Source organism: Macrobrachium nipponense, chromosome 1, assembly GCF_015104395.2.
Source record: "Macrobrachium nipponense isolate FS-2020 chromosome 1, ASM1510439v2, whole genome shotgun sequence".
Classification (NCBI taxonomy): Eukaryota; Metazoa; Arthropoda; class Malacostraca; order Decapoda; family Palaemonidae; genus Macrobrachium; species Macrobrachium nipponense.
The window spans coordinates 199,714,899-199,735,173 of NC_087200.1; the positions used below are offsets into that span (position 1 = coordinate 199,714,899).

The 20,275-nt window shown below is 37.5% G+C and overlaps 1 long non-coding RNA gene and 1 other non-coding gene across 2 annotated transcripts in view; one reads left to right on the plus strand and one right to left on the minus strand.

Annotated features, from left to right (window-relative positions):
- LOC135220335 (uncharacterized) overlaps nucleotides 1–20,275 on the plus strand; it is a 455,532-nt gene that overhangs the window by 376,634 nt on the left and 58,623 nt on the right. The window lies entirely within an intron of this gene.
- Nucleotides 17,200–17,271, minus strand: Trnac-gca (transfer RNA cysteine (anticodon GCA)). The gene has a single exon. It is a non-coding gene; the product is annotated as a tRNA-Cys (tRNA).

Genomic DNA, 20,275 nt, shown 5'->3' on the forward strand with positions numbered 1-20,275 from the left:
TGAAGACGAAAATCAGCTTATGAAGAGAGTGAAAGAGAAATGAACGGGAATAGAGGAGGGACATGGCAGAGAATGATAAAATTGAATGTTATAAAAGGAAAGGTTCTCTGAGAGAAAGGGGATGGATGGGGGAGAGAAAGGAGATGTGAGGGATGGAACAAAAAATCGAGAATAATATTCAGAAGGAAAAATTCGCCAATAAAGGGTCGGGAGAACAAGAGAATATCGAAAGAGGGATCCGCTAAAGACAAAGAGAGAGAGAGAGAGAGAGAGAGAGAGAGAGAGAGAGAGAGAGAGAGAGAGAGAGCATTTTGATTAAATTCCTTTGGTATTTTTTCTTTTAATGATATCTTAACGTGCTGATTATCTGGCACAAATTCACCGAACTATTTATGACTTACATGCAACGTTCTTCGGTCACACTACTAAGGTATAAAATGAAATAGAATAATCAAAGCACAAAGGTCTTTAAATTAAATGTTTTTCCACCAAGTTAAAATTTGAGATGCGGTTTACTGACTTCATTTGGTGTTATAGATAAAATAGCAGTGTAATTGTATTAGGAAATTTTGGATCATTGCGCTCTCGCATATTTTGAATGGCGAATCTTCGTCCTATTCTGGAGCTAGACTTTTTTTCCGTCTTTCATGATATATTACTTTTTTTTTCTGTCATATCGTTTTAGTTGTGATCACGATCATACATGATTTCTGTTCAAGGTCGATCCTCCTCAATCTTCCTTTATTTTCCAATGTCCTTTATCTCCTATATCTTGTGACCAGGATTTCACATTTTGCCCATGGCACCTATGCCTTCAAGATTGAGGCCATTCGGATTTTGCATGGTTTCATCTTTTGATTTGAAATGCTCGTTGAAAGTTCATTTCCCGTCCGTTGTCTGATAGTCAGCTTGTACAGACATTGATTCTCGTTTCCAGAGAGGTGGAGGGTATATAACACATGTAGGAAACTATACTCTATTTTTTTCCATCTGTCCAAATGCCTGTGGTACTCTCGCATGGTAACACTGCGTCCCGGGCTTTAAATAGTTACGCTATGTGTAAGTTTTAGGTCAATAAAAGGATATTTGGGTGTACATTTGCAACTGAAAAGTGTTTTAATAATTTACTGTATGCGAATTACACCGTTAATATCCGAAATAGGATATTATTTAAAGCCCGGGACGCAGTGTTACCATGCGCAAACACCACAGGCGGATGGACAGATGGAAAAAAACAGAGGATAGGAATAGGAGGCTTTAATGTACTGACTGTCACTGTTAAAGTTGTAAGGGTGAGTGAGCCCATCCATCAGTAAATCGTGCCAGAAACACTTATCTTTAACCTATTTCAGACATAATTACAAACAGGTTGAAATCTACTCAAGAACCGGAAATAGAAAACGAAATCTGTATATATAGCGCCTCAGTGGCTTGATCGGTATGGTCTTAGCCTGTCACCTCGGTGGCCGCGAGTTCGATTCTCGGGCATCCACTGAGAGGTTAGAGGTGTGTATTTCTGGTGATAGAAGAAGTTCACTCTGGACGTGGTTCGGAAGTCACGTCAAGCCGTTGGTCCCGTTGCTGAATAACCACTGGTTCCATGCAGCGTAAAAACACCATACAAACAAGCAAACAAACAAGAAGTACTGCATAAGACTACCAGTCATTCGTTGACTTTTATATTTGTGATGTGTATCCGATAAGTTACCAACTTATGTTGACGACATGAGTGAGGACGCAAGCTCAGGAGAACATATAGAGGGTTGATATTTAGAAGGCTTGTGGAGCTGATGAGAATAAGATTAAGAAGGGGCCATATTGATGGTCGTTCTGTAAACTGAGTAGCTGACCATGGTGTGTAAGGTACGTCTGGATGATGGAAAAGGGACCAAGGAATCATTGACTTAGTGGTAGAGATTCTATGAGAATAGCTCTACTAAATATACCTGGGAAAATGAATGCTTAGAGAAAGGAAAGCAAAGAGAAATTATTTTTTAAAACGTAAGAGTATTGTGGTCTATGTATACCATATTTTAAGAGGTTTGTGTGTATATGCACATAACGTACACCTAGAGAAACCCTGTGTATAGAACAGTCAGCAGTGCAAAGGACCAATATAGAAGCAGTTGAGATGGTGTGATGTGGAAGTCAATAAACAACGGAACAATTAAAGTTTTTATGATTAAAGGGAATCTTACGTTAGGATATGTAGAAGTCAAGGACTTTGAGGAAGTTTGCTACAGAAATGGTTCATCCGTAAAGCGCCTGTCCGAAGGTGATATCATTTTCGGTGATATCACCTTTTGCTGATAACATTTATTATTATTATTTCCATAACTACTAATCAAAGATCATTACAGTAAATAGCAATGATATAAAATCTGCCTGCTTGCTTTCATATATTTCTACAATTAAAAGGACAAACAAACCATTATTATTATTATTATTATTATTATTATTATTATTATTATTATTATTATTATTATTATTATTATTATTTTTTTTTTTTTTTTTTTAGGACCAGACCCTCTTTTAAACAAGACTTATTAAAAAAGGATTGCTGCATCAGCTCCATTAATTTTGTATAGAATCTTCTCTATTTTCCTTATCAAGGATTTCTCAGTGTTGCTAAAACGGGTTTATTATTATTATTATTATTATTATTATTATTATTATTATTATTATTATTATTATTATTATTTTTTTATTTTTTTTTTTTTTATTTTTTATTTTTTTTGCTCTATCACAGTCCTCCAATTCGACTGGGTGGTATTTATAGTGTGGGGTTCCGGGTTGCATCCTGCCTCCTTAGGAGTCCATCACTTTTCTTACTATGTGTGGCCGTTTCTAGGATCACACTCTTCTGCATGAGTCCTGGAGCTACTTCAGCCTCTAGTTTTTCTAGATTCCTTTTCAGGGATCTTGGGATCGTGCCTAGTGCTCCTATGATTATGGGTACGATTTCCACTGGCATATCCCATATCCTTCTTGTTTCTATTTTCAGATCTTGATACTTATCCATTTTTTTCCCTCTCTTTCTCTTCAACTCTGGGTGTCCCATGGTATTGCGACATCAATGAGTGATACTTTCTTCTTGACTTTGTCAATCAACGTCACGTCTGGTCTGTTTGCACGTATCACCCTATCCGTTCTGGTACCATAGTCCCAGAGGTATCTGCCTGATCGTTTTCTATTACACTCCTTCAGTTGTGCTCGTACCACTTATACTGCAAGGTAGCTGAATGTTTCTTGCACAGGCTCCAGTAGGAGGGCTTTTGCCACTGAATCATGCCTCTTTTGTACTGGTTCTGTGCAAGTGCCGGGCATTCACTTGCTATGTTGGTTTATGGTTTCATTTTTCGTATTGCACTTCCTACATATGGGAGAGATATTATTTCCGTCTATCGTTCTTTGAACATATCTGGTTCGTAGGGCCTGATCTTGTGCCGCTGTTATCATTCCTTCAGTTCCTTCTTTAGCTCTCCCCTCTGTAGCCATTGCCAATTGTCATCGCTGGCTAGTTCTTTAGTCTGTCTCATGTATTGTCCGTGCATTGGTTTGTTGTGCCAGTCCTCTGTTCTGTCTGTCTTTCTCCTGTCTCTGTATATTTCTGGGTCTTCGTCTACTTTTATTAGTCCTTCTTCCCATGCACTCTTTAGCCACTCGTCTCTTCACTGGTTTTCATATATTGCCCTAGTGGCTCTATTTTCAATGTTGACGCAGTCCTCTATACTTGAGGTAATCCTCTCCCTCCTTCCTTTCGTGTTATGTATAGTCTGTCCGTATTTGCTCTTGGGTGTAGTGCTTTGTGTATTGTTCATATGTTTCCTGGTTTTCTGATCTATGCTGCGGAGTTTCTGCCTCGTCCATTCCACTATTCCTGCGCTGTATCTGATTACTGGCACTGCCCATGTGTTTATGGCTTTTATCATATTTCCGGCGTTGAGTTTTGACTTGAGTATCGCCTTGAGTCTCTGCATATATTCTTTCCTGATCGTGTCCTTCATTTCTTGGTATTTTATCCCACCCCTCCTTCCATTATTCCCAGGTATTTTGTATCCTGTCTCATCTATATGTTTTGATGTTGCTCCCTTCTGGTAGCTTTATCCACCCTTCAGTTCTCGTTACTTTGCCTTTTTGTATGTTGACTAAGGCGCATTTTTCTATTCCAAACTCCATCCTGATGTCCCCAGATACAATCCTTACAGTCTGGATTAGGGTATCTATTTCCTTGATGCTCTTACCATACAGCTTGATGTCGTCCATGAACATCAGATGGTTGATTCTGTTGCCTCTTTTCTTGAGTGGTACCCGGCATCCATCTTCTGTAGTACTTTTGTCATGGGAATCAAGGCTACTACGAAGAGTAGTGGGGACAGTGAGTCGCCCTGGAAGATCCCTCTCCTGATATTAACCTCTGCTAATCTTATTCCAGAGCTTGTAAGTATTGTATTCCAGTTGCGCATTGTATTTTTGAGGAAGCCGATGGTGTTTTCCTCTGCCCCATATATGTTTTCAGGCATTCTATTAGCCATGTGTGTGGTATCATGTCGAAGGCTTTCTTATAGTCTATCCATGCCATGCTTAGGTTGGTTTTCCTTCTCCTACTGTTCTTCATTACCATTTTGTCTATCAGGAGCTGGTTCTTTTGTGCCCCTACACTTCCTTCTGCAGCCTTTCTGTTGGTGGGGGATGGCGTTTGTCTCCTCTAGGTAGTTGTATAGCCTTTCACTGATGATACCTGTTAGTAACTTCCACATTATTGGTAGGCAGGTGATAGGCCTGTAGTTACTGGCTATATTTTCCCTTACTCTTGTCTTTTTGTACTAAGGATGTTCTTCCTGTGGTCATCCATTTGGGTGCTTGGTGATGATTTGAGATACAATGCTGGAGTTGTTCTGCTATTCGTGGGTGTAGGGCCTTGAAGTTTTTGAGCCAGTATCCATGGACTTCATCGGGACTTAGGCTTTCCAGTTTGGCATTTCTTTAGTTGGTGTCTGACGTGTCTGTCGTGATCTCTGTGAATCTTTGTTTTATTCTCCTGTTTTCTTCTTCCTTGACTTCCTGGAGCCATGTTGCATGTTTGTTGTGTGATACCGGATTGCTCCATATGTTTTCCCAGAGTCTCTTACTTGGTTCGGCTTCAGAATTTCTGGGTGGGTTGTCTTCCCCTCTTAGTTGCTGTATAGTTTTTTTCTGGTTGGTTCCGAATAGTTTGTTCTGTTGGTATCCCTTATTCTGTTCATGTACCGTTGGATCTTATGTGCTTTGGCCTTAGCCTCTGTTTTACATCTTCTATTGTGTTGTTTAGTCCCCCTCTCTTGTACTTTGTATTTCTCGTTGAGTTCCTCCCTTGTTTTCTTGCTTCTTAGTCTTTTTTCTGCCATCTCTTTTCAGTTTACTCAAGTCAGATCTCATCACCATGATTTGCTTTTCCAGCGCCTTTTCCAAGGAGGTTTCTGTTGGTTTGGGTTGTTGCTGGTGGTGTTTGGTGTTCGAATCCCCATCAGTTCTGCTACTAATCTTGCTCCTGCATATACCAAGTTATTTGTTTCTGTGATACTGGTGGTGTGTATTATGCCCATTATTTCATTGACCTCACTATTTCATTGACCTCACTTGTTTTCTCCCTTAATTTCTTGGTGTTGTAGGCTTTCATGGAGGGGATCATTGTTTCTCTCTGTATCTGGCTCCATCCATTGTCTAATCTTTTCTACCCATTCCGTACCCCTCTGTTACTTCGTCGGTGTTTCTTCGTGTGTCGTTGTTTGATACCTCATCCTCCCTGTCGTCTTCTGTGGCATCGTCTCTCAGTTCGTCTTCGTGTAATTCGTTGTCGTGTGACATTTCCCTTTCCAGTTCTTCTCTGCTGTGGGGAGAGCCAGTTCTTTTTCTTTATGTTCCTTACTTGGTCTGCCAGCCTCTGCTCGTTTGGGGGTGTTATTCCTCTCGTTCCAGATGTTGACCAATCTTCTTCTATATCCTCTCTCCGTTCGGGTTGCTTCTGATGTAGCATCTCCATATATTTCCCTTATTTTCTTCTCTTGTCCATTTCTTCCTTTTTGCCTCTGTAGCTCCAATCTCAGGCTGTTCATTACTGTCGTTGTGGTGATCAGTTGCTGGATGACGACCTCCAAGTACCTGATCGTCTTCCCCTACAATTTGGGTTGAATACCTGGTTGCCGGACGAAGCTCCTCTGTTGCCAGAGGTTCCATTTACGTCGTTGTCGTTTATTCCTTCATTTCTTTCCATCATTTGCTGAGTTTTGCTATTTAACCCATAGCTGGACCCTACCCCATCAGGGAAATGGTCACTCATTTACAGCTGAGTAGACTGAAGGCAAATTATGGTAAAAGATCCTTTCCCAAGGAATCAACGCCGAGGAGAGCGGTCACCCATCCAACTACTGACCAGAGCCCCAATGTTGCTTAACTTGACTTAAGTCTATTGACGACCTAAACCCACTCCTCCACGGCGCCACCATTATTATTATTATTATTATTATTATTATTATTATTATTATTATTATTATTATTATTATTATTATTATTATTATTAGGCAAATTTAGTTTACTGCGAATAAGAAAATAAAAGTTAAAACTCTCTAGAACTTTGGTATCAGCTTTGCACTTTTACTTAACTTTTCCATGGGTATGACCTTGCTGCTGATGTTGCCCTTTAAATAGAATCATCATGGAGACGCGACCCTTGCAATGTTTTATTCAACTTCCATCGCATCAAATAGTGGAGAGACGCCTGAGTGTAAATTGAATGGAGAGTCTGGGCCACAGATGTTAAGAGTACTATGGCGAAGTACCTCGTAAATTACAAGTTACCATTCCCCCAGCATGGCAGAACTACAAAGAACTTGGAGGAGGAGGAGGTCTTGTAGCCACCATAAGAGAATTTGGAATTAATTGTATAAATTAAGGGCGCCAGAGACGTCACCTGAAAAAAAAAACTATTTTCATTGTACTTTTATTTCTTTTTACTGCGAAAGACATTTTATTTAGATTTGTATTGAACATTTCAGCGCATAAGAGCGTATATATATATATATATATATACTATATATATATATATATATATATATATATATATATATATGTATATATATATATATATATCTATATATATATATATATATATATATATATATATATATATATATACAAAAATTAACTAAATCAAATACCCATTGATACCCAATTCACTTCTACCTCGGAATTAACATATTTTCATACATGTTAACCGAAGGGGAAATTTTTAGTTGATATAATAATTTCTTCCTCTCGTGGATTCGAACCAGCGCCCACATTGTAACACAGAACTAAAGTAGTTTTTATTCATATTGGCCCACTCGCTGTTTTTACAACCTACTCTTACTGTAGACCGTCCCTGCCATGTTTCATTTGCTATTTTAATTTGTGCGCTGGTTTTTTTCGATCCAAATGCTCAAGTTTTGTGTCTCGCTTTTTTGTCTGAACACCTAGCGTCTAGAAATGAGACCAAGTCGCCTTTATACACACAAACACACACACACACACACACACACTTTTGATAGAAGTAACCAACCCACAGTCACGTGTAGAACAGAAATAAATTTCTGACTCACATCGGGATTTAAATCAGGTCTCAATTCCAAGGCAATGGCGTTGCCAACTGAACCACCCAAGCCACATAAGAAATTGGAAGGCTTTTACTTAGGCTTCAACATACTTTAGGACCTGCGTGGTTTAGTTGGCAGCCCACTAGGCGTCCAACTGAAACAGCTGAAAGGGTAGGGCGCTACAGACAATTGGAGCCAAAGTAAAACTTAGGTTCCAATTTTTTGGTTCAAGTTTTCCTTTGTGACTTGTGTGGTTCAGTTGGCAGCACCCTTGCCTTTCTATTGAGAGACCTGGTTTCGATCCCGATGCGAGTTAGAAATTTACACACACACAATATATATGTGTGTATATATATATATATATATATATATATATATATATATATATATATATATATATATATATATATATATATATATATATATATATATATATATATATATATTTCATTCAGTTATTTGATGATGAATTTCGATTGTGCAGTGCATAAAATGGTTAAATAATCCAAGGAGAATGATTAAAAGTTAACCTATTATTCGACCTCAGTTTTCTCTTAATTTCTCCTCGTCTTTTATCCTCTACTTCAGGAAAGCATTTCGATTCCATTCAAGCAGTTTCGAGAGCTCCAGTTGCCCTCCATAAAACGTTTCTCCGGCGACTAATTCACCTGTAAAATGACCACCAGAAGTTCCTCAATAGTTCCTCCACGAGTGGTTGGCAAACCCTTCGCTCAGGGAATGGTATGTTTAAGGTCTCTCTCTCTGGTGGGCTAACTTTCGTTAAACGTATATTTCAAGCTGGTATTCGATTGTGTTCGAAATTTCAGTGGAACATTCCAGTGAAACTTTGGTGAGACAGTATATAGAGCGTGATGGATTTTTCATTAGTAAAATCATAGACAAAATGTCGAGTTTTTGCTACTTTGAAGTCTGAATATGTTACTGTATAAATACAGTGGTACTTGTCTGCAAGGTACGATTATGCACTACTGGAGGAAAGAGCTTCGTAATTCTTAATTTCTCGTTTTGAGAAAGTCCATCAGTGTACGCCCCCATTCTCTGCATCGTTTGTGAATCTCGTACATTTTCCTTGCAATGTTAACTATTACCCTTGATTGTGATTCCATTGAAGTGTGTAACTGGACTCTCTCATAAACCCTTATTTACATATATCTTTGGTAGCAGAAATTCCTCCAAGTGAACATAATGGATATACTCAAAATGAACAAGAACAACCCTTGGTGTGTTCGTCTGTGCATGAGAGAGGTTGGATGCTGGTATATGCATACCTGCGTCATTATAGATTTCTGTGTGTTATTCTATACTTGGCCCCATAAGGGGTAGTGCCGTCAGTGCACCTCATGAGGTGGATTGTAGGCATTACTTGAGGTTCTTAGCAGCGTCCCTTCGGACCCTAGCTGCAACCCCCTTCATTCCTTTTACTGCGCTTCCGTTCGTATTCTCTTTCTTCCATGTCACTTTCACCCTCTCCTAGCAATTGTGTCATAGTACAGCTACGAGGTTTTCCTCTTATTAAATCCTTCAAGCCTTTTTACTCTCAATTACCGTTTCAAAGGTCCTAGCACTTGGCCGCTGGCTTAAATTCTATACTATACTCTAGTCTACTGTATTCTGTCCTCGGGGAAATTCTTCACACCTAACTTTCTGATTTAGTATAACCAGTGCTTCATCCGAAATTCTTCTCGAACGAAATAAAACATATCAGGAACCTTTTAATTGGATGGAAAGATGAATTCCACACATTTTTACGATCCACTTGAAGTTTGATTTCGAATCCGTAATGACCTGTTTGTGCTAGAATGAAGCATAAATAGACAGTTCTGAATCTATGAGAATCGAGTCTTGCGTGGGAGCGACTTCTAGTCTCCGGCTGGTGTGGCCTGGTCGCTAACCACCGAGCCGTGGGAAAGGTACAAATACTTGGCTAATGAATGGTGGTGTGGGGGGGGTTCGTTCGTTCTGGCAAGTCCACCGAATTACAATTCAGTATTAGCATCTGTTGGGGGTCAAGAGACAGGGCGTGTGGGTAGCAATCTCACCCCTGAATACTTGGTGAGAAGCCAGGAAGTCTGTAGTTTTCTGGTGTCAGTTTCTACGAAAAGTAAAAAATGCCTATATATATATATATATATATATATATATATATATATATATATTATATATATATATATATATAAACACACACACACACACACACACACACATATATATATATATATATATATATATATATATATATATATATATATATATATATATATATATATATATATACAGCTACAATGTCCTTTAATATCTAATTCGCTCTACCTCGGAATTAATATATTTTCATATATGCTTAACCGAAGGGGAATTTTTCTCGATAATAGATTTGCCTGGACCAGGGCGCGAACCTATGGATCCTTTCAAACCCAGGAACGTCAGTGAAGCTTTACCTACTACAGGTAGTAGGTAAAGCTTCACTGACGTTCCTGGGTTTGAAAGGATCCATAGGTTCGCGCCCTGGTCCAGGCAAATCTATTATCGAGAAAAAATTCCCCTTCGGTTAAGCATATATGAAAATATATTAATTCGAGGTAGAGCGAATTAGATATTAAAGGACATTTGTAGCTCGATATATGTATATGAATCACGGAAATGTGATATGACTTATATATATATATATATATATATATATATATATATATATATATATATAGTATATATATATATACACACCAATTGGTAATAGCCACAATACCCTCTTGTAAAACAGTGACCAGTACATTCTACACATACAAACACATTTTATATATATATATTATATATGTATATATATATATATATATATATATATATATATATATATATATATATATATATATATATATATATTATATATCGAAACGGAAATAAATGCTCTCTTCAATAGGTCCTAACCACTTCTGTGCAATATTATTAAAAACGCGCAGAAAAAAAATGGAAAACTAATAGAGTTCTTAACAAATGACATTGCAAAAAATTCTCTTTAACAATCCCAATCGTGTAACCTGCCCCCGAAAATCGAGCCGGTCCTAATCACCGCGATCCTTCTTTATCAGAACTTTTCAAGAAAATTAAGATGACCGTTGTTGCGAAATGTCTTAACCGATATCAGTCTCCCTCGACTAATCAATACGGATTGAGGTTTGGGGAAGAGATATGGCATTCTCAGCTTACCAATCATACAGAGCCGATAATCAGAATCCTAGGACGAGGAGGCGAAATGATACTGTTTCCCGTGTGGTATTATTATTATTATTATTATTATTATTATTATTATTATTATTATTATTATTATTATTTAGTAAAAATACTCGTAGTAGCGTGAGTCTTGAAACAGAGAAACGAATCCACAGTTACGTATGGTACGTTTATTGAAAAGCTATCTATAGAGGTTTATTTTTAGATATACGTAACAATACATAACTGTAGATTCGTTTCTCCATTATTATTATTATTATTATTATTATTATTATTATTATTATTATTATTATTATTATTATTATTATTATTATTATTGAACTAAGGAAGCTCGGTAACGAGGCTATAATATAGACAATTAAAAGCCACAGTTTTTTGTACAAGGTTAAGAATTACTAGGAGAGACTTTCGGATACTGCTCCGTATCCCTCTTCAGTCTCGTTATTATTATTATTATTATTATTATTATTATTATTTATTATTATTATTATTATTATTATTATTATTATTATTATTATTATTATTATTTTTAGTTTGGAAAAAGACCTTCTTTGAGACGAACTTCGATGAAAACAACAGCGTACTCTGTATGCTGTTGAGCTTATATTCCGCCCTCTCACCCTGGCGTATAAGTTTCTTCGCTTCAGTAGGTAAATTGTAATGTTAATTTATTATTCTATTATTTTAAGGCTTCGGTAGTCGCTTGCCACCATTGAGAGGAGGTGAATGGCACCAGCAATGCGATGCAATGCAAGGGAGGTCCAATTACCAATAGGTTTGGACCCCTTAAGGGTTCCCCGGAGGGTAGGTAAGGTTGTTTTTGGAAGGGGGCATAAATTTGGATGGAAGGAAGGTATTAGGGGGAGGGAAAACGAATGGGACAGTCTCATTTGTCATATAGTGTTTAGTATGGTGCTCATCGTATTTGTGTAATGTGTTTGTGGGTTCTTAGGGTGTGGTTAAGGCAGTTGGCCCAGGGCATAAGGCAACAGTCATTTAATCAGGCTTAATATTGGGATCGTCCTCTCTCCCACACCCCCTACAGGGGGGAAGGGGATGGAGAAGGAGAACCACGGTGTTTTGCAGAAGTAAACAAGTCCACTTTTCTTAGTGGCGTTAGTTTTCAGGCTTTCTTCCCGTACGTAATTAGGTTAGTTTTTTTTTGCTGGGGGAGGGTGGTGGGCTAGCTAAGCAAGTGTACAAGGCTCCTTGCCTCTCTAGATACCGCCTTTCCCTTTTGTTTTTCTATGGTTTAGTGTTAGTGGGTTAGTAGCTATATTGGTTATTGAGGAGTACCTAATGATTTGATGATATGCTTACCTAATGATATGATCATTCACACACACTTCCATTCTAGAGGCTTCATACACCTGCTGTCATACCTCAACATACTCAATCATAAATTTTTTTTATCTTTGCAGCGTCCTTTCGTCCCCCAGCTGCAACTACTTTCATTCCTTTTACCGTACCTCCGTTCGTATTCTCTTTCCACCATCTTGCTGTCCACCCTCTCCTAACAATTGTTTCATAGTGCAACTGCTTTGAGGTTTTCTTCCTGTTACACCTTTCAAGCCTTTTTACTTTCAGTTTCCGTTTTAGCGCTGGATGGCCTTAGTTGCCCCAGTGCTTGGCATAATGCCAAAAATGTATATATTTATTTAATTTTGTGTGTGTGTGTTATTTAGTTGTCATTAACACTGTCCCTGTCGCTGTCGGAGTCGACGAAGATGGGGTCGGGTAACGCGTCTTGAATTAACCCAAGGTGTGGTTCATAGTCTTCTAGTCTTCGTCATCCAGGAGATCAAAATGTTAGCTGTTAGCTCTTCGTCCTGGTTGGAAAGCTTCTGGCGGACCTTGTCTGCCACAAGGAGTTAATGGAAGTTAATCGCTTCAGTGTTGTTGTCTGTCACTAGTACTGAGTATAAGCATGTCGGTATTATTTGGTATTCTAAAACTGTTCCGATTAAGGCCTTGTAGAGAGATGAGCTATTATCTTGGGTCTAAGCTATCCTAAGCTATCCAAATCTTGCTAATTTAGCGGTGGTTACTCCAGCATTCCTGATCTTTTGCATAATGTGTGAGGACGTCCCGCTTCGGGTCAGGGTGAGTCCAAGAACCGTAAGGTGCGTCCACACGGTCGAACAATGTCTGACGGACAAACATTGTTACCATTGTCCGCCGGTCATTGCCTTGTGAGCAGACTAAAAGCAGTGGTATACAACCTCATCTGGTACCACTGTTTGTTACCAGATCTACTACCATCGTTTCAGCGCTTATGACGTCATCCCGCTTCGTCTATGATATAGTAACAATGTTTGTCCGTCGGACATTGTTCGACCGTGTGGACGCACCTTAAATTAGCTTTATTGGCAAACGGTATTTGTCTGTTTTCTAGTTGGTTAGTTAGTTATTTTACTGACAAAACATATACAATTAGTAGTAAAATTTGTCCACAAAGAGACATAATACAAAATAAACAAAGTGGACAGTAATCTCCTCTGTTCTTGCAAGTACATGGCCTACAAAGAAAGATACAACATCAAGAAAAATACAACATCAAGCACAAATAACATAAGCCTATAAGACTTTCAAAAACGACAAAAAGGGACTTACTACTGAGAAAAACGAAGTCACATCACTATCCAGCATCAAGTCCTAACACACATGATGCTTGAAAAAAAAAAAAGCCTTATTGCTGAAATTGAAAGTAATTTGAATTTTTCCTGGTTGCTCTTACTTTTCCATCTTCTTTCATATTCATTGAGCTCGCTAATACGTTGACGCGTCCGGAGGCTATAATCTACGTCTGCTTCTGTCGGCTGTCGTTATAATTTGAGTCACGTCGTCTGCGAAGGCAAGGTTGACACATCCCTCCCTCCCCTGTGTCATGTCATGAGTATAAAATATTTATATAGTGTCGGTGAGAGTACGAATACTTGTGGGACACCACTTCTCAGTTCGTATGTGTCTGATATTTGTCCTTCAAAAAGGACCATTTATACCCCAGAACGGGTTCACAAAAAGTGGGTTTATATTTTGAATAGTCGGTCATATACATATTCAGTATACATACTGAATATGTATACTGAAGTATACATATTCAGTAAGGGTGCCTCTGTACTACAATATAACATGTCACAAACACTCGTCGGAAACTTCTCACATACATATAAAAAACCAGTTGAAAACAAATCAGCGTCCGCAAGTGCAGAACGAATCTTAGGTCAGTGCAGGGTAATGGCATGAAACACTTGTCCGAACAACAATGAAGGCGTTGGTTTGTATTCAACTTGTTTGTGACGCTTGCGCGATGAGTTACGGACGTATTTGAGATAGCAATAACATTAGCTTATATATTGTTTTTTTTTTACTTCACAAACCTTTTGTTAATAATAATTGATAATTTGTTAGGAATGTATATCATCAGAAGAGGTTACTAGACCACTTGTGTATTTTACATTGAGAATCCTTTATCGTGAACTTACGAGAATGCGAGGCTGTTTATTCAGTATTTCTGAATTCTGTTGATCGATACTAACAGGATTTGTAAATAGTAGCCGTCTGCAATAACCACAGTTTGGATGAAATTTCCAGTAGTAATTAACTTGCTTTCCCGTAGAGATTTCTTAAGGTTCTTTGCAGCGTCCCTTCGGCCCCTAATTGCAAAACCCTTCCAGTTTCCCTTTCAGAGCAGAATGGGCTCATAGGTCCCAGCGCTTGGCCTGTGGCCGAAAAGTTATGTTCCATTCCATTCCTTGATATATGTTTACTTTTAATATTTGGGGACACTTCGTAGCAGTGAGCTGTCTAACTAGATGTAACCCTAACAAGTAATTATAAATAGTCGTGAAATATATCAGTTTCCTACTTTATCACTTGGCATTTGTTCCCGCAAGAATATGAGCATCGAGGATACTATGTTATGCTCTCGTATAAATGTTTGTATGTTACCGAATTCTGATATACAGTCTAATAGATTTGGGAACCTAATTAATTATTTGTAAACAGAGTGGATTGCGAGCCATTTCATGTGTCCGTTTGTTTGGTCTGTCTCTCTGAAAATGAACAATGTTGGGGTATATTCATTCCTGGTATATTTTAATCTTTATTGATACTCTCACTTGTATCCAGTGCTCTCTCTCTCTCTCTCTCTCTCTCTCTCTCTCTCTCTCTCTCTGCCGTATGAGAGAGACTGTAAGAAGCACCCGGTTCTAACATTTAAATGAGAGAGAGAGAGAGAGAGAGAGAGAGAGAGAGAGAGAGAGAGAGAGAGAGAGAGAGAGAGAGACTATGGTAACAACAACTTTCTTGAACAACAGCTTTCTTTTTTTTTAAAGTTAAAGACGATTTCCCTTGAGAGCGAGGGACCACCAAGAACTTTCTTTGTTCTCGTTACAAAGAGTAAGGTCTCTCACGTGTAGATATATAAATAGGTACACGGTTTTCATATTTTATGATCCAAGAATTAATGTATCGTATATTTTTGGGGGTCCTAGTTAATTATTGAAGTTTTGGTCACCTTGGCTATGTTTGTGACCTTTATATAATGCAATAATCTCTATCGATAAATAAGAATTCCAAATTCAGTTAAGGAGCTTTTGTGTTTTTAAGCACATCATATCATTGTAGGGATTAATGTGTAATCTAAAGATATCATTGCAGGAGTTAATGTGTGGTAATCAGCTCTCGTTGTAGGAATTGATGTGTCGTATAGTTCTCGTGGTATAAATTGATGTTGGGTCTAAAGTTCTCGTTGTTGGCATTGATGAGTGGCTTACCGTTCGATTGTAGGAATAATTAATTTGTGGTCTAAAGTTCTCATTGTAGGAATTAATGTGCAGTCTAAAGTTCTCGTTTTAGGAATTTATGTGGGATCTAAAGTTCTCATTGTAGTTATTGATGTTTAATGTAAAGTTCTGAATAGTAGGAATTGATGTGATGTAAGGTTCTCATTGCAGGAATTAATGAGTGTTCTCAAGTTCGCATTTATGAATTGATGTGTGGTCTAAAGAGCTCATGGAAGGGAGTCAAATGTGGTCTAAAGCTTTCTTTGTAAGAATTGATGTTTTGTCTAAAACTGTCATTGTAGGAATTGATGTTTGGTTTACAGTTCTCATTTTAGTAATTAATGTGGTCTAAGGCTCTCATTGTTGGAACTGATGGGTGGTCCAAAGCTATCATTGTACGAACTGACTTGTGATTTAAAGTTCACATTGTAGGGATTGATATGTGGTGTTAAGATTTCATAGTAGGAATTTCACATTGTAGGAATCGGTTTATGATCTGTAGCTCTCACTGCGGGAATTGATGTATGACTAAAGTTCTCATGGTAGGAATTGTATGGTCTGCAGTTCTCATCTTAAGCGCTGCTGGACCATACAATGACCTCATTGTAGTAATGGATGTAGCATCCGAAGTACAATTCGATTGGTTACTACCTTCGATCCCTAGCTGCAACCCTTTTCATCCCTTTTACTGTACCTCCATTCATATTCTCTTTCTTCTCTCTTGCTATCCAACCTCTGATAACATCTGTTTTACAGTGCAACTGCGAGGCTTGTCTCCTGTATCATCTTTCAAAACCTTTCTGCCTCCCGTTTCCGTTTCAGCTCTGAATGACCTTATAGGTCCTAGCGCTTGGCCTTTGGCAGAAATTCTATATTCCATTCCATTGGATTGGTTACTTACTATGCATTTCCCGTAAGGGGGTAGTGCCGTCAGTGGACCTCATGCGATGCACTGTAGGCATTACTTAAGGTTCTTAACAGTGTGCTTTTGGCCCCTAGCTGAAACCACTGTCGTTCCTTTTACTTTACCTCCTTTCATATTCTCGATCTTCATCTTACTGTCCACCCTCTCCTAACACTTGACTCATAGTGCAACTGTTTTAAGGCTTTCCTCCTGTTACACCTTTCAAACTGTCAATTTCCATTTCAGCGTTGAATGACCTCATAGGTCCATGTGCTTGGCCTTTGGCCTAAATTCAATATTCAACTCGGCTCAACAAGCATCGAATGCTATAGTAATAGTGGTTTAGATTCCCTTTCCTGCAAGTCATTGTCATGGAACCAGTGTTGCCAATTGGTATGTATTTACCCGGTATAAGACATACACTAAAATACAAAAACTGTGGAAATAAGTGAAATTAGCGTATCTATTTGTAGTATATATACATAACAGAGCAATTGAATCATTATTGCATTACAATAACAATTAGAATTCATGGAAGCAGTTTGTAAATGCATCGGCGTACGTGTGAGAAACTCCACTAAATTGCAACGATGCATGATGGAACCATCTTAGTAACAAGTGGCTTTTTTCGGGAATAAGTCCTACGGTACAAAAGAGGGGGCGCCCGGGATTGAACCGGGGACCTCTCGATCTGCAGTCGAATGCTCTACCACTGAGCTACACCCCCGATACGAAGGTTGGTGGTTACGGTACAGCGCTCACGAGTAAACGCCAGCAGACTGACTCTCTCTCTCTCTCTCTCTCTCTCTCTCTCTCTCTCTGAAATATAACTACCAAGTCTTTGAGATCTGACTTTCTCACGTTACGAAGATGCTTTGAATACTTGAATAAATGAATATTTTAAGAAAATATTTATTCTTAAGTAATTTGTTTTTATTCTGTTTTTGCCGCAGTCAATGACCAAAGTCACGTAAGCAGTTTTATCGATCCGTTTTTGTCTGTTGTTTTTCTGTTTATCGGGCTGATATTGTTTCTTTATATTTATCGGTGTCGTAGATGTGTCCATCATATTATGCAAAACGTATATATATATATATATATATATATATATATATATATATATATATATATATATATATATATATATATGCAATATACATACTGCACACAGCACACATATATATGTATGTATATACATAGGTAAATTTGTATATATATATATATATATATATATATATATATATATATATCTATATATATACAATATATATATATATAGATATATATATATATATATAGATATATATATATATATATATATATATATATATATATATATATATATATATATATGCATCGTGTTCATATGCACACGAATAACAGCGCTGGTAGACTTTAGAATAAAAATGACCTACCTTTTACTTATCAAAGTCACTGCAATTAGGAGAATTTAAAGGTTAAAGCAGAAAGTAAGTGTGGCTGGAAAAAATATAAGAGACGTTAAAAAACGTAATAACCTTTCCGCTCATAACATGTGTGAAGGCACCTGGAAATCGCAATAACCATAAGTTTTTAAGGTCTCTCTCTCTCTCTCTCTCTCTCTCTCTCTCTCTCTCTCTCTCTCTCTCTCTGTAACCAATGGCTTTCCCTTTTGGTTCATTATTTTTATATCATAAAAATGAGATGCATAATGAAAGTCGTAATTAAAGACAAGAAGGACTACCGATTAAACAAGTAAACAATGCGCTGGTTTCTTCGGCGCAATCGAGTTTTCTGTACAGCGTATAATCAAGGCAACTGAAAATAGATCTATCTTTCGGCTGTCTCGGTATAATGCCGTATGAGCCGCTGCCCATGAAACTCTCAGCGGGCCGTGACTCACGATCGTAGCTGACTTTCACTGTAAATCAAATAATATCTACTGAGGCTAGAGGGCTGCAATTTGGTATGTTTGATGATTGGAGGGTGGATGATCAACAGAACAATTTGCAACCTTCTAACCTTTGAAGTTTTGAAGATCTGAGGGCGGACAGTAAAAGCGTGGACGGGCAGAAAATAGCCATCTCAATGGTTTTCTTTTACAGACAACTAAAATGAATCTTCCCACTATAAGAAAACTTTTAGGATGAGAGGTTGTTCAAAAAATCTTGCCCCAACTTATTTTTATACTTACAAAGAACATATATATATATATATATATATATATATATATATATATATATATATAATATATATATATATATATATATCTATACATCATACATCGAGCTACTAATGTCCTTTAATATCTAATTCGCTCTACCTCGGAATTAATATATTTCCCTTCGGTTAAACATATATGAAAATATATTAATTCCGGGGTAGAGCGAATTAGATATTAAAGGGCATTTGTAGCTCGATGTATGTATATGAATCACGGGTAATGTGATATGACTCATATAATGGCTACGTGCGGACAAAGGCACTACAACGATACCGAGGTCGAGTTGGGTTGATGCAGTGTATACAAACAACGAATACCTGAAAGAGACAGGTATTTGTAGGTGAGAGGCGGCATAAACTTATAGCCTCTTGCGGTGGCGGTGTGGTCTAAGGCTTCACTGTGCGTCTTGGATTTGTAGGTGTCGATGGTTCGCTCCTGTGAGCCGACAAATCTCTTATCGACTAAAAAATTCCCCTTCGGTTGAACATATATGAAAATATACTAATTCCGAGGTAGAGCGAATTAGATATTTGTAGCTCGATGTATGTATTTGAATAACGGTAAATGTGATATGACTCACATATATATATATATATATATATATATATATATATATATATATATATATATATAGCATCGGAGGGTTGAGAGATACTAAAGTCCTTTAATGTAATTTATTTTGCTGACGTTTCAGGACCATGTGTCCCATTTTCGAAGCTAAAAATGTAAAGAACAACAGAATTAAAAACAGACTCAGATTAAAACAAGATAAAGTGTTATTTCTTAACAAAATGTAAAGGGAGGTACAAGAGAAAGGAACAGTGATTACCAGACCACGCCAACTCCTCTGGAGTTTCTGTCGGAACCAAAACGGACCCTGACAGTCACTCAACTTTTGCCTTCAGCATTACTGGTAATCACTGTTCCCTTCTCTTGTACCTCCCTTTACATTTTGTTAAGAAAAACTTTTTCATCATGTTTTAATCTGAGTCTGTTTTTAATTCTGTCGTTTCTTTTCATTTTTAGCTTCGAAAATGGAACACAAGGTCCTGAAACGTCAGCGAAATAAATTGCATTAAAGGATTTTTGTACCTCTCCACCCTCCGATGCTGCTTATCTGGTTTCATGGCAATCGCCTTCAACCTTAGTATATATACATACATATATATATATATGTATATATATATGTATATATATATATATATATATATATATTTTATATATATATATATATATATATATATATAGATATATAATATATATATATATTATATATATGCCCACACGCATATATATATACACGCGCGCCTCTTGGGGGTGATTAGTAACACCCTAGCTTTTTACAGTGAGATGACCTATAGTTCTGGAAAAAGACAACGCCATATTGCCAAGTTTGATTCAAATCCATTCTTTAAGACTGTGAATGTTGAGTATTCGTTGTTTAAATCATTTAAGTTAAGCAGAAAGCCGTCGCCACATAAAGTTTGCAATTCAGTTTTGAAGTTGCGCATAAATTATTAAATAAATG